This window comes from Triturus cristatus, chromosome 2_1 (genome assembly GCF_964204655.1).
Source record: "Triturus cristatus chromosome 2_1, aTriCri1.1, whole genome shotgun sequence".
Taxonomy (NCBI): domain Eukaryota; kingdom Metazoa; phylum Chordata; class Amphibia; order Caudata; family Salamandridae; genus Triturus; species Triturus cristatus.
In genome coordinates, this window is record NC_140581.1 from 1069421361 (window position 1) to 1069437297 (window position 15937).

General features: G+C 49.6%; 1 protein-coding gene across 1 annotated transcript in view; it reads left to right on the forward strand.

Moving 5' to 3' along the window:
* Positions 1 to 15937, forward strand: part of BANK1 (B cell scaffold protein with ankyrin repeats 1) — a 2329074-nt gene that overhangs the window by 878878 nt on the left and 1434259 nt on the right. The gene's annotated exons all lie outside the window — the stretch shown is intronic.

A 15937-nucleotide genomic window follows, 5' to 3' on the forward strand; every position in this document is an offset into this window, starting at 1 on the left:
AGACATTGGCCCAAGGGGTCCCAGTCAGTTGGCACATGGGGGCTGCTGGCTGTGACAGTGCAGCCCTAGAGGCTGGAGCAGGCCGTATTGGTGATTGGGCCGATGTTGTTCTCCTCGCTCCAGTGGCCCAGAGACTTGAGGACCAGGCCCAAGCGGATGCAATACAATCCCACCTCCCAAACCTTGGAACAGTAGATTGTGGATTTGCTGTGGGGTGCCGTGGCCTGCCCGGTGGTGAGGACTTGGGTCGGGCACCCCCTCCCACTCTGGGGCAAGAAGGCCAAGTGAGATGCGCACTCCTGTGGCTTCCCTCGGGTCCTGGCTTTTGATGCGGGCTCTTGTGCCCACATACACCAACTCATACAGAAAGACAAATGACTGCTGGCAACCGCCCAAACTTAAATGGACCAATTCACCACCGCCACCCATGGGGCAGCCATAGGGCACCATGAGGCATCCACCCTGGCCCAGCCATCAACAGATCCAATGGACCTTGCCACCATACTACAAGCCATCAAGGCATCTCAAGAAGCGGGTGACACAAAGATAGGGCAGGTCAAGGTAGATGTCTCCCTCCTCTGCCAAGATCTCCGGAATATCACCCATAAAGTCACAGAGATGGGACAGAATCTCCTTGGTGTAGGATGACATCACCGCCCTCAAGACCAAGGTACACCAACATGTGTCCCTCGCCACCATTTTCAAGAGGCACTTTGAGACCCCAATTGAACAGGTCATGCCATAACAATCTGTACTTTCTGGCTTTCAAGAAGGCGCTGACTTCTTGGTTCACGCACCTTTCTTGCACGACTGGTTGTAGTCGTAGCTACCACAAGATGTTCTCTTATCATGGTCATGATTAAAAGAGCACAGAGATCACTGGCCCCGCTCCCATCCACCCTGGGCGCACCCCGCACAGCCCATAATTTCCAGTATCCTCAACTACAGCGACGCCATTCTTCAAAATGCTCATAAGGCTTGGGCACTGCTCCGCCAGTCATCCCAGATAATATTATTCCCTGACTACACCTAGGAAACACAAATGTAGTAGATATCCTTTGATGACCTTGCCTCCCTCAAGATCAAGGTACACCAACTGGTGTCCCTCGCCACCATTCTCAAGAGGCACTTTGAAGACGCCATTGAACAGGTCACACCATAACAACCTGCGCTTTGTGGTTTTCCAGAAGGCGGTGACTTCTCAGATCATGCACATTTCTTGCACAACTGGTTGTAGTCGTAGCTACTAAAGGACGTTTTCTTATCAAGGTTCATGATTGAAACAGCACATAGATCACTGGCCCTGCTCCGCCCCCCCCCCCCCCCGGGCCCATCCCCCACAGCCCATATTTGCCAGTGTTCTCAACTACCACAACAGGGACGCCATCCTTTAAAAGGCTGATAAGGCTGGGGCACTGCTCGATCAGTCATCCCGGATAATAATATTTCCTGACTACACCCCGGAAACACAAAGGCAGCAGAGATCCTTCGATGAGGTGAAGCAAAAGATTAAGGCCCTTAACCTTCGGTATGTTCATCTTTACAGCAAACTTTAAAGAGATCCACAACAGCGGTACCCACTTCTTGGACACCCTAGAAGCGATGTGGGAGTGACTAACTGAGAGGCCAGCCAGCACGATCAGGCTGCCTCCTAGTCGTCAGGGGGCTCTGTACAGCCCCCGGTGTCTGGCCCCGATTGCATTAACAATTGCCATTAATCCATAAACTACAGGAAGGCCACCTTTCATGCTCACCCCCAAGACTTTTAACTTTCCATTTTTTTTTTTTTTTTTTGAAACCGTTTATTACAAGACTCAATAATATACAAAGATGGGCCTACAACCTTCCGGCCGGCCGCTAGCAAAGAAATGGAGCATACGATACACATTTATAAAGCACGTGGTGCTGCGGAGGAGCATGCACAGGAGGTAACAGCGTTGAGAGCCACACCATCCAGACCCCACTATACGGTTTCATTTTAAGCTTAAGGAACAACGAGAAAAAACAAACCCACAAGGCAATCCACAATCGAAAATAGCAGCACGTGCTCCCCTAGAGGGGGGACCCTAACCATCCATAGGAGTCTCAAGAAGGGGAAGAGATCACGACTAGGGCTGGGTAAACCCAATGCCCGGTACCGGGGGGATGAGTCGGCTAAGGGGACGGGGCCGGGGACGGATCGGGCAATAACGGCGGAGCACAGATTCCCCCGCGGTAGGCGTTCCAGGGGCCCCATACTTTCACCCATGTCCCAGGCTTACCTCTCGCCACATACACCACCTTTTCCCGAAACATGCACCAATCCATATGTTCCTTCCAGGCCGAGACAGTCGGGGGCCTCTGGGATCCCCACAGTTGAGCAATATCACGCTTGGCCACCATATATCCCAGAGTCACCCACCACGTCTGCGGCGCCGAGTAATCAGTAGGTTCCCACACATTCAACAGGCATCTCCTCGCTTCGGGCAACAGCGCCACATGCGTAACCACTCGCAGCACCTCATGCACACCACACCAGAACCCCTCCACCTCCGGGCACTCCCACAAGATATGCAGAAAAGTCCCCAAAGCACCACACCCACGCTTACACAACCCGTCCTCAGCATAGCCCATACGCAGGAGCCTTGGCCCCGTCATGTAGACCCTGTGGAGTATCTTGAGCTGGACGAAGCGAAGGCGAGCTGGTATGGCCACCTCTTTCGGGGAGGCCACCGCGGAGATCCAGTCCTCGTCGTCCAGCTCCAGCCCATCGGCAACCCAAGCCTCACGAAGGGCAGTCAACAAGCCCGAGCGGTCGTTGATCAGTTTTTTGTAGATCAGTGAGATCGTGCTGTCCGGGACGTGTCCATCCAGCACTCTATCCTCCAGGGGGGAATACTCCGGGATGGAGGCAACGTCCGGGAAGACGGAGCCCAGTGCATGACGGACCTGCAAATACCGAAAGTACTCACTGCCCTGCAACTGAAATTCCGTCTGCAGCATCTCGAACGTTTTAAATCCTCCCCTCGTCCAGAGATCCCCCACTTTGCTGATGCCTATTATGTCCCACTTCTCGAAGCCCTTCGAGGTCCACAGGGAGCCCAACCGCTCAGACGCGTATAGTGGTGACGCCCGGGTCAAACGGTCCTTCCACCCCATAGCTACATTGGCCGCGTGCCACACTCGCACCATGACACGCGTGGGGCCCGTTAGGCGAGCGTCGGGCGCGCTAGAGTAGAGCGCTCGATTATAGTCACCACCTGGGAGTAGCATCTTATCCATTTCGAATGCCGGGTTTAAGGCGGGCCCGTATAGGCCGTGATTAATCGCAGCTAGCTGGGAGGCCCAATAGTACCGTTCAATATCCGGGAGGGCAATCCCCCCGTCATACCATGGGAGCGTCAACTTCACCAGGGCAATACGCGGCCTCCCGTCCCAGAACAGGGGGCGTTGCAAACTCTCCACCTCACGGAAGTAGCGCGCCGGGACTAGGTCCATAGTGTTCTGCAAAGCGTACAGGAAACGCGGCAACGACATCATCTTAAACAATGCCGCCCGGCCGAGCCGCGAAAGCGGCAGGCGCCGCCAGCGCGCGACGTCCTCCTTCAGGTGCTGGAGGGGGGGAAGCAAGTTCCGATCGTAGCGGGCCTCCGGGTCCAGAGTAATGAAGACACCCAGGTACCTGAACCCCCGCGGGGCGATCTGGATCGGACAGCCCCGCGGGAGGATGGGAGCCTCCCCAGAGAGCACATACACACATGATTTAGCCCAGTTGATGACAAGGCCGGAGTTGCGACCAAATGAATGTAAAACATCAACCAGTACTATCAGTGATTTACGTGGGGAGGCTAGGTACAAGAGGATGTCATCAGCGTATAGGGATACGCGGTCCTCATACTCGGGGGTCCAGCGGAGACCACGGATAGAAGGATGCCACCGCAGCCACTCCGCCAGGGGCTCCAAGGCGAGCGCAAATAGGAGCGGCGATAAGGGGCAGCCCTGCCGCGTGCCCCGGCCCAGCTCGAACGGAGCCGATACTCTACCATTCACCACCACCTGCGCCAATGGGCCCGAATACAGCAATTTGACCCAACTGATGAACCCTGGGCCAAATCCAAACTTCGCAAGCATCGCCCAGATGTATGGCCATTCAAGCGTGTCAAACGCCATGGTGGCGTCTAAGGACGCCAAAATGGCCGGCTCCCGTATGAACGGGACACGTGCGAGCACCCCATGCAAACGCCGCAAGTTAAGGGCTGTGTTGCGATGGGGAATAAAGCCGGACTGGTCCTGATGAACCAAATCGCCCACCACGCCGACCAGCCGATTGGCTAGTACCTTGGCGAGAATTTTGGGCTCCGCATTCAGTAGCGAAATGGGCCGATAGGATGTAACCCGGTCCCGAGGTCTCCCCTCCTTGTGGATAACCACGATTGTAGCCAGACGCTGGTCCAACGGGAGGGAGCCCACCGAGTGGGCCGCCAAGAACATAGCCCGGAGGTGTGGTGCCAGCGTATCCGGTCGCAACTTGTACAACTCGATAGGGAGACCATTCGGACCCATGGCCTTGCCGGAAGCGACCGAGCGTATGGCGAGGGCGATTTCGTCGGAGGTGGGAGCGGCGTCCAGCGACACCCTGTCCTCCCCCGAAAGGGACGGCAGCGCGATATCCCTGAGCAGGGCACGGGAATCCTCTTCAGAGCAGGAAGACACCGGGGAATACACCCCACGGAAATAATCCGCGAAACAGGAGACAATTTCTTCTGGCTCAGTTACACACACACCATCCGTTTTCTCAATCAGCGGGACCACACGATTCGCTCTCTCTTTTTTGTCCAACCACGCTATCAGTTTACCAGCCTTATCACCCACATCATACAGTCGCCCCTGTTGCTCTCTACTGAGGCCCCTGGCCGCCTCCGTGACGAGGGCCCTATAGGCCGCTTGCTTGAGTTGGAGGACATGTAATGCGGCATCCGTCACCCCACCTTCTAGATTACCCTCCAACTCGGCTATTTCAGCTTCCACCCGGGTCACCTCCTCCCGCTCGCGCCTCCGGGCGTGGGAAATAAGGGATAGGGCCTCCCCTCGGAGTACTGTCTTGAAGGCCTCCCATAGTGATACAGCCGAAGGCACGGACCCCACATTCTCGTCAAAATATCGCTGAAGGGATTTAATCAAGTCAGCGCGAATGGTGGGGTCGCGCAGGTACCAGGGATTGATCGGGACCACCCTACCCTCACCCCTCGGAAAGACATCAAAGTGTAACAGGAGCGGGGAGTGGTCCGAGATACCCCGTGCCAAATGGCGCACCTCTCCCACCCTCCCAACATAGGCCGCCGGGACAAGGACATAATCTAGTCGTGAGAGACTACCATGGGCCCCCGAGTGGAAAGTGTACTGCAGCTGCGTGGGGTGTTTTAAACGCCAGCAGTCCACCAATCCCAATGTATCCAAGAGGCCAGATAGCCACGCCTGTGCCCGGGGGAGGTCCCTAGGGGGGTGACGATCCACAGTCCCAGAAACCACCGCATTGAAATCCCCCCCCACCACTAGAAGCCCCCCCGGAAGGCCAAGGAGAAGGCGCCCCAGGTCCACAAAGGTGGTCGACTGCAGCCCCGGTGGGATGTATACTGACACAAAGACAACCACTTTGCCCTCCATTCTTCCCACCAAGACCGTGTAACGTCCCCTGTCATCGTGGAGCACCTCATCAATCTCCAACGGGAGCGAGTTCTTCACCATGATGCCCACACCCCTTGAGCCAGACGTGAAGCCCGAGTGGGCCACTAGGCGATAGCCACGCCGATTCATGGCGCAGAAGGAGTTGCCAATGAGGTGTGTCTCCTGCAGAAAGACTACATCGGGCGAGATTCGCTTCAAGAACTGCAGGACCACACCTCGTTTGATCCTGTCCCCCAGCCCATTCACATTCCAAGACAACAAAGTTAATTCCCTACCCCCCATCATATACAGAAGCCATCATTCGTCCCCCCGAGAGCACTTTAGAACTAACACAAAAATACTTTTGCCTTGTGATGAAAACGAACAACACCCCATCCCTACCCACCCACCCCAACAAAACTCCCCCCTCCCTGCACCCCTGCATGAGCCCGAACAGCCCCCCCAACGTGCAGTGTGCCTGTCGCCCCATATATAGTTAAACTAACTAGACCCCCTAGAGGAGGAGGGAGAACCCCCAATAGACCCAACACAACCCCCATAGGAGGGGAACTTACACAGACAGACGCATAATCGAAAGTGGCATCATTTTCGTCCAGAGCGAGGCCTAATATTAAACCCTCAGTCCCGATCCAGTGGGCCGTCTCCCCCCGCCGCCCCCCCCCGCCCCCCCGATCACGATCCCCAGACAGAGTATCCAGCCAGTCCCCGGCCGCTTCGGGACGATCAAAAAAGTGCATGCGAACTTCCACCTCCACTCGCAGCTTGGCTGGGAAGAGCATGGCGTATTTGAGGTTTAGGTCCCGAAGACGGCGTTTGACGCCTAGGAAGCTCAGTCTCTGCTTCTGGATCGCTGGGGTGAAATCAGGGTAAAAATTCACCTCCATATTGTCAAGCTTAACCGGTCCATGCAGTCTGGAGGTTTGCAGGATAGCGTCTCTGTCCCGAAAATTGAAAATCCGGGCAATGAGAGGTCTCGGAGGGGCTCCGACCTTCGGCCTTCCCCCGGGAACCCTGTGGGCCCTCTCCACAGCGAAGAATTTACTCAGCCCCCGTGGCTGGAGATGGGTAGCAATCAGGTCCTCCACAAAGAGGTCCGCCGCCGCCTCCTCGCGTCCCTCGGGCACCCCGATGATGCGGATGTTGTTCCTCCGGGCCCGACTCTCGGAGTCCTCCAGGCGTCGATCCATAAGCGCACTCGCCTGACTAAGCCGGCGCACCTCTGTTTGTAGGGCCGCCACATCTGTCGTAAGGCCCGATGCGGTGTGGGCCAAAGAATCAACTCGGTCGTTGGTTTTGGAAAGATCGGCCCTCACCATGCCAACATCCACGAGGACCGAATCGATCTTCTGCGCCAGTGTATCGAACCGCTGGCCCACCGAGGCCTTCATCTCGGCAATGGCGCCCATGACATCTCGCAGAGTCAGATCCGTGGGCAGGTCCGGGGCATCAGGAGGGCCCTCAGGGGACTTGTGCGGTCCATCGGGAGATCCCTTCTGGAGGGTATAGCGGTCCATACTGTTGGCCTGATGAACGGCGCCACGCCGGGTCGATTTGATCTTTGCCCGGTCTCCATCTTGTTTCGTGGCCATGGCCACCAGTCTCCCAGTCGCACCAGCCACGTCGTGAAGGGCAGGCAAGCAGGGCCACGAGTTCCGCGGGGGGCCACCTCAGATCAGCGGGGTGGATCACAGCCGGCGGGCAGGCAGGGTCTCCCAGCGAGGCCACACCAACACAAAGAGCCCCGCGACCCAACCTCGCAGAGATGGCAAGGGGGTGCGAAAGCGAAAGCGAAAGTGCGGGGTACGCGAGTCACCAGGCCCTGCCTGCCGCTGTTGTTCGCTTTGTCACTGGATCACCCCACAGCGCAAATCCGGGGTCCGGCGAGGAGAAGGCCGCAAACCTCAATCGGTGCTCACTCCGGTGTCCGAGGTCCGATTCGGAAACGGGAAACGGGTGCCACCTCAGCTCAGGCTCACCAACACAGTCCCCTCATCCGGGACAGGATAATTTCAGGATAATCGTAGGAGGTTGCGGAGGTCCTCGGGAGCCTCGCACCTACGCGGCCATCTTGGTTGCGCGCTAGGATCCTCCTCCAACTTTCCATTTTTAATTGTGTGCTGGGGTTTCATTTAAGGGTGACAGATGCTTCAGAGGTGGAAGTGTATTGGAGGAGGGAGTTGTGAGTAGGAAAGTTTGCTATTTTAAACTTTTCTGTAAGTTGTCTCACTGGCACGTTGTTCATGACATACACTGCACACACAACACCTTGCAGCATGGGCTGTCTGACCCCTTTCTTTTACTGTTGGCTATCCCATTTGGCGGTTGCACCCCACTGTGAGATGCCACCACTCCCATGACAGCCTGTAAGGTGTTAACCAGGGTAGAGAACGGCCTTCTCAACTGCATCAAGTGATCAGCAGTACTCCAATATGCCCAGCGGCTCCACCCGTCCATCCTGATGCTTCAAGAGACTCATCTCTTGGGTTCTACTGCCCATTCGTAAAATGGTTTGACAACAACATAGTCTATTACGCAGGTTTTACCTTGGGCTCCAGAGGTTTTGCCATATTACTGCAAAAGTCCCTTCCACGTAGTTACTCGCACGGTCATAGATCCTCTGAGGTGGGGATGGAAGTCCTACTTGAGGGATGCCCAAACAATCTTCCAAGTGTATATATTCTGCCTCACCTGCCCGCCAGACATATGCAGCCCTTACCAAGACAGTCCTACCCTTCCCCACTGGTACCACTGTAATAGGGGGCAATTTCAATGCCACACTCAACCCCGAAATTGACAACATGAGACCCCCCAAGCCCGTCAGTATAGCAGGGGTAAAGCATCTTAAGGGTTGTCTGACCTCCCTGGGCCAGTTTGACATTGGGAGGGTGTGGCACCCAGCAGATAAGGTGTATTCCCACACATTGCAGGTACATATGACGCTCTTGGGAATAGACCTCCTTCTGATGCTTGCTACGCACTATGTGTCACCTGAGTGGAAATTCTCACTTGAGGTATCTCCGACCATTCACCCATTGAAATTCGCCTCTGAGACCAAGTGCATGCAACACACCCCAAGTGGTGCCTCAATGCCTGGTTCCGCCTGGACGACCGCTGCTTCAATCTCCTTGTTACCGAATTGCAGGCTTACTTCGAGACCAACTCAGGGAAGGTGCCCTGCGTGAGTATGCACTGAGGTGCCAGTAAAGCCACTTTATGCAAATTGTGGAATCACCAAGGGCTGCCTCCGCCACACCGAAAGAGACCAAGGTCAGGTAATGTCAGACCTGAAGGATTGCATTGCAGTCTTGATTGCAAATACACACTGAATCCTGCCAAGGCCATTCGCCCACAACTAATGCTCGTGAGATCCCTTTTCTGTCAAATTGCGCTGGAGGGCCTCCACAAACCATATAACAACACGGTGACAAGTCTAGCAAGCTCCTTTATTGGATTGCCAACAAGGACAGTGCCACTAGTATAATCCCTGAGATCTTTGACAACACAAGTGTCCTCCACTCAGCCTCGGTGGACATCTCGTGGCATTTGTTGTGTATTATTATGCCCTTTATACCGGCCGCCTGTGCCTCTTGTGCAAACGGAGCCAACACTTCCTGGCAGGCATACACTTCTGTAAATCTCTGCAGTGGAATGCGCAGCCCTAGACAAGCCTATTTCTCTGGAGGAAATCCATGAAGCCACATTGTGGTTGCTGTTGGGAAAGAGCCCCGACCTGGGTACTCACCCTAGAATGCTATTGTAAGTTCTGATCCCCCCCCCCCCCCCAGCATCTCTTTAACCTGTGCATGGAGACAGCACTGATTTGCCTCCTCTTCTCAGTCCTTGGCACAGCTAAGATTGTGGTATTTCCCAAGGGGGGGTGATCCCTACCGTACTGCAACTCTTTTAGACCCATATCCTTAATCAACATGGAGGTGAAGATATTTGCAAAAATAATCGCCACAAGACTCAGACTTGCGCTCTCCATTCGGTTCAGAGCGGATTCATAATCAACAGAAATACCTGGTATGGTTGAACGTAGCACTCGTCAGAGCCCATGAGCTGCTGGAGTCCTGTGTGCTCCTGTTAGCTGATTTAGAAAAGGTCTTCGATTCTGTTCATTGGAGTTTCCTGCAATCAGTTCTGATGTGCATGAACCTTGGTCCATGTATCTATAGCTATATTGACCTACTCTATTTACAGCTGACGGTACCATTGCTAATTATGGAATTCTCTCAACTCCTACCCTGTTGGAAGGAGGGCCCAGCTGGGGTGCTCTCTGTCACCTCTGCTGTTTGCCCTCGCTATAGAATCTTTTCCCTGCTTAGTGCAGTATGGCACCCAACTACAAGGATGGTGGTGGGAGAACTACACTGAGGAGAAAAATCGCTCTAAACGTGGACAACAGCTTTGCCTACTTGGCTAACGCTCAGCTATTAGGGCCATGCTGCCTCCACCTCCTGGGACACTTTAAAGGGGCCTCAGGACACAAGGTGAATGCCGATAAATCCTTGTTGGGGCCAATTCACACTGACAATACAATACAACTATGCATTGATAATCCTCCATATTAGTGAAGTGATTGAGTTTCAAATGCCTCAGAATCCATATCTCATTACTTCCCAAAATGACTGGAGCCTCAAAATGACCCCCATGTTCTGCCACACGAGAACCACCCTGCTGCTTAACATTCTAAAACATGTGGTCCCATTCGAAATGAAGAGCTTACCACACTACCTAGGCATTCTCCAAAACTTCCTACTCATGATCCCTATCAGGTGATTCCAGGATCTTGCCTCCTTGGTCCGCACCTTCCTGTGGGCTAACCTTCCACCTTGTATGACCTGGCCCAAATGCCACCAATCGATGTACGATGGTGGCATGGCAATGGGAGACCTCCAACTGTACTATAGGGAGGCACAGTTACTGGTAGACTGGCTGACCTGTTGCTCGGCCATCGCCGCATATTGAGCCAAACTATCCCTTGTAGACCCGGATAAAGTCATGGGCCAGCCTTATGGCAATCAGCTCCCCAAACATCTCCCAGGAGCCACACAGTATATTTTCCTGCCTTGCCATGTGACCCTCTGCTCTATGGGGTGGCCTGATAAACTTACCTAGCAAACTCCACTGTGGAGAGGTTGCTGCCTCCGGCACACCTCCCAACTTTAGGACTTCCAGGGATGAGATAAGAATGACATCACTATGCTAGGTGTTGTTTGGCAGGGGGGTCACATTAAATCCTGCTTTGCCACGGGTGCACACTTTTTTCACTTGGCATGGGCCTCCCCCCTGATTGCAAACTACTGGGGAAGGGCAACGCCCACTATATCCCGTCTTGGGTTACACAATCACATTAACACCCAAAGAGGCACTACTTGGAATTCTAGATGACCTTGAGCATACTAAGTGAGAATGATACACCATTGGGATGGCCACCTGGATTGCCAAAATGGAGAATAGGAGCAGCGACTACTCTGACTGAATGGTGGTCTGGGATGGACTACTGTGCAACCCTAAAAGCACTTGTCTACAAGACACGCAGCTGCCCCTCAAGCACGAGCAAATATAGAGGAAAAAGCTAGATCATTATAGGATGTGGCCTACCAATGTTGATGACTAGACTATACTTGTATGGAATATGTGTGGAGATACAAGAGGGTTTTGGTGAATGACAATGATAATGTTTTGCATATCAATAAAATCAATAACATTGGTTCTCAAATAATAACAATAAATATGAAGCTCATGTTTCTATCCCTAACTCCTCTTCACAACAATACTTGCTGAAGTGCAGTGATAGATGTTAGGATAGAGCAATACACTGGTCATCAGGTATGACACCAAAAACACTTCCCACATGGGCCACAATACAGCACAACTTTCTTCCACTTATGCACTCTTTCAGGCCTTGGCCGAGGTTTTTAGATATTTAGTGGTGAATCTTTGTCTGCAAATATTGCAGAGGCAACATAGACCCAATGATCCTTTGAGCCCATGCAAACACCACTGGATTATGCTCACGGTAACGATTGTTTGAACCCAATAGGAGGGGCGGGCAGGACCAAATAATATATTACAACAATAAATATTACATTAAAAAACATAAAGTAAAACAAAATTAAATCAAGTTGCTCTCTCCCTGGTGAAGAAAGAAAGTTTAGCTGGACCTTCTGACTTTCTGAAACTTATCTTCTACATAAATGATCCTGTTTAGTCACAGAGGACTGAATTCCAGCTCTAGTCTCATGAGTGGCGGAGATGGTTTCTTAGTAAGTAGAGTATCTGTAAAACGGAAGACAAGATTAGACTTCCAAAAAACAGTGTTCAGGTCTTCCCATATGACCCATTTGCTATAAACTCACCACTAGGGTATTCTTGTTAGCTTTTACAATGCCACTTGTACTTTCCATGCCTTCCGTCAGAGCTTGTAAATTTATTTCATAACAGTCGTATGACTAGAAATAGTCTACTGTAAATATTTGGCTGTTTGACACAAGTTGTTTGAATAGCAGACACATTTGCTCCAGATCCATGCTGCATCTTGACAACCATAGGTTCTTAACTAGGGGTGGGTGGAATTTTCAAAAGTGACTTGCGCAAATTATCGCGAAAAATTTAAAAATCTCCGCAAACACGAGGAAATATCGCGAAGATGCGGAAGTTTTTTTCCCGCCCGTTCGCGGTATTTTCTGCGTGGTCGCGGCTCACCAACTTACCCATGCGGTTGCTCGTGGGCGCGGCCATCTTGTTTTCACTCTTCTCGCAGTCCATGATCGCGATAAGAAAGACGTGATCGCGCGACCAATGACATTACTGCGGGCATGAACTGTCGCGAGACAGCGCAAATGGCTACCAACAATCCAACATCTCGTGGAGAACGCGACCGGATCTGGAAAACTTGTCGGCGAACGCGGGGATTCAGGTAAGGCGATCGCGCGCGCAAGAATGTATTATTTTACAGCGCGAGCAAGAAACAAATTATCGCTAAGCTGCGGAATGCGGAAATTTTGACATTTTCACGCTCTCCGCGGAACGCGAAAATGTCAAATTATCGCAATTTCCGCAAGCGGAACGGAAATTTAGCCCAGGCCTATTCTTAACTTCACCTAAGAATGTTTCACACACAAAATAGTTCAATCTGAGAATAGATTCAGGGGGTTCACATGGTTCACACAAGATAAATCATTGGCTGTTTATATCAAACTATAACTAAGGTTTCTCCACTCCAAATATCACAGTTTTTACTCAGAACTCACTAGATACAAGTTTCCTTGTTATGTCTGTCTGATAGGTTTCAGGTTCAGAGTACAATGGGTTTCTTTTCATTCAAAAAAGTGCGCAAAAAGAAAATTTCAATACTTATCTCATACTTTTGTCAGCATTTCAGTCCCTTATCAATTGGAAACAGGGTGGCCATCTTGGGCTGAATGGCCGTTTCCCTTCAGATCCTCCATATGAAACATTGAGACTGTTAAGAGCAAGGTATTTATCGGCTCAAATCCAAGATAGCCTCCTAGATATCCAACTCTCCCAGGAGCTTGCCAGATCTCACAAGGGTTAGTTCTTTTGGAGTACGCGTGAACGCGCCTGTCATTTCTGATGGGCTCAGGTCAAATGTAGGGGTATGAAGACTGCGAGATTTCAGTACTTATCTCTCGTTCTTTGTTTGGGATCGTGGTTCCTTGTCAAGGGGAAACTGGATAGCCGAGGGTTCGGCTAGAAGTCTGCTTCCTTTCAGGTCCTCAATGCGAAGAATCGAGAATCTGAAGGGTGGGGTATTTATAGGCCCAAATCCAAGATGATAGTCGAGATTTCTAACTCTCACAGTCATACCAAGTGGGTTTAAAAGCAGCTAAAAATCATGGGCACAGTTTAGTGTTATAAACAATTGTGAATCATGGGTGTATTTTATAAACTATTCATGAACCCTCAGATTATTGTCCTTCATCTAGCCAAAAGGTTTGTCCAGGAAAGACACAAAGGAATGCCTACTGCATGTGATGTAATTGTAGTTATGATTCTCAAGAGCCGGGTTCTGACACACAACCTAAGGTCTTCCACGATGTCGGTCCACCAATGGATGCTAGTCAAATATTTTCACTAAGGCAATGACTAAGATATTTAAATTGCAATTTACTACATCTGGCATCCTATTGGTTTAGTCACTCACACATCCAAACATCCCACAGCCCGTCTACACCACAATGCAACCACTGTAAACTATCACGGAAATGTATAACATATTGAAAAAAAATATTAAATATCTAAAAAAAATAATAGCACTTAAACTGATAATACATTTTTAAACTGTATATCTATGAAACAATATAGGTATATATAAAATTAAACATTAAAAATATATTAATACAAAATTACCATAAAAAATAATAAATACAATAATTTAACCTATTTTTTTAGTATTAGTTTGTAACAAAAATTAGCACATTCTAAAAACATATTTAAAACGATATTAAATCCCACTATCATTTAATATTTTTTTACGATTGTTATAATGGAAAAAACATATTTACCCTCAACATTTAAAATCTAAATATTTTAGTTCTCCAGGTATTTTGACCTCGAAATGTATGTTCAACAGTATTTTGGAGTTGATATTGAGGAGTCACACACCTACAAACTGCTCTTAAGCCTTGGTTGTTTTGCAACCTATTGGAGTTCCCCAAGCTAGTATTTTACCAGCCTAGCAGACATTTTTTTAATGTCAGGGACAGTGACTAATTGTTCAAATCAGCAAAATCCGGTATTTTTCCGGTGGAATATGAAACAGAAAAACATCAAGAAATTATTTTTAAGTATTTTAAAACTGTCTAAGTAACTGTTAAATGACATTTGATGCAATGAGAAGGGTAAGCGCCCAGATAAAAAGATACAGCTGACTTCACAGACGATATCTTACAAATATTAGGCTTTGGCCCTTCTACAATCTGAAACCCAAACAAATGACCTGCTTTCCTCTCCGAGAAAGATGACAACCATACACCCTACCTGGAATATTATTGAGTTGTTTGTTTTTGCTACGCTGTTTACAGTCATAAAGTCTTGTTATGTTAAAAAAAATTCCCTCATTTGACCGGAAATTTACATTCTTATCTTTAGGCTGTTCTGATTTGTGTTGCACCGAAATGTGATTTTTAGCATTCCGCACAGTTCAAGACTCAAGCCCGACCAAGCAAATGTTAGAGCAGATTTGTAATTAATAAAGATTATTTTATTAATCTGAAAACTGAAAACTAATTTATTCCACAGAACTGTTTTTTTTTTATTTTGACCCAACTAGGCCCAGATTCCATCTTGAATCCTAAACATGGCCATGTTTTCATTGTCACGACTCCATATGCAGTAACATGTGTACTGAAAGCATGGTTGAATGTAATACGTTTTGTAACCCTGCTTACTCCATATGATTGAAAATGTTTTTTTTAGCTGTAGAAAACGATTTCCTCATAAATGTTGCTGTTTCTTCCATTCTCTCGCGCCGAACTCAGTGGCCACAGTTTGCTCCCCTCGTGCTGATTGTGTGATTCTTACTGTGCAAAAGAAAGCTCATTTTAGAAGTGAGACTGACACTTGTTGCTTTCCTGATTCTTAGAGAGCACTCTCACATTGATGTATTGCATACTCAGGACTTAGAAAATAAAACATTCTTGTGGGCTCCCCTAAGTCACATCCCATGCCGCATTAGTGATTTGTGCAATTTATTTGAGCCTTATGTTAATTCCCTCTAAGTGATTTAATATGAACTTTGATGAATTTCGAGACTAACAATATTTTGCCTTCTGTATCTATAATATAAACCTTCACGGTTTCTAACTTTATCCCTTATCTATAGAAGCTAACATAACTGATTATGCTATTTGATTTGTTGAAATTCCAATCTACTCAGGGACATATTTCCTCATATGTTCTTGATTACAACACCTCACAATCCTGTTTATGTGGTGTATCTTCAGATGATCTGATCAATAGCATCAACACGACCAAACAGTGATGTGTGTCATCTTTATCTATGAGTCTTGTCCAGTTACATCTTTATGGTGTGTTCAGCTTTCCTCCTTGACCCCAATACATGAAAGGTGACCTCCTTACACACTCTTCTTTGACTTCCGGTGGCCTGATTATGTGAGGGGATTCAAAGATGCTTTAATAACATGGCTCACATTTAATGTAGAACTTTCAGAATGGCTCTTTATTGTCTAAGGCCAAAGTTGGCGTTAATTATTCACAGGTTTTACTTGTATCCCATAGTTGTGTT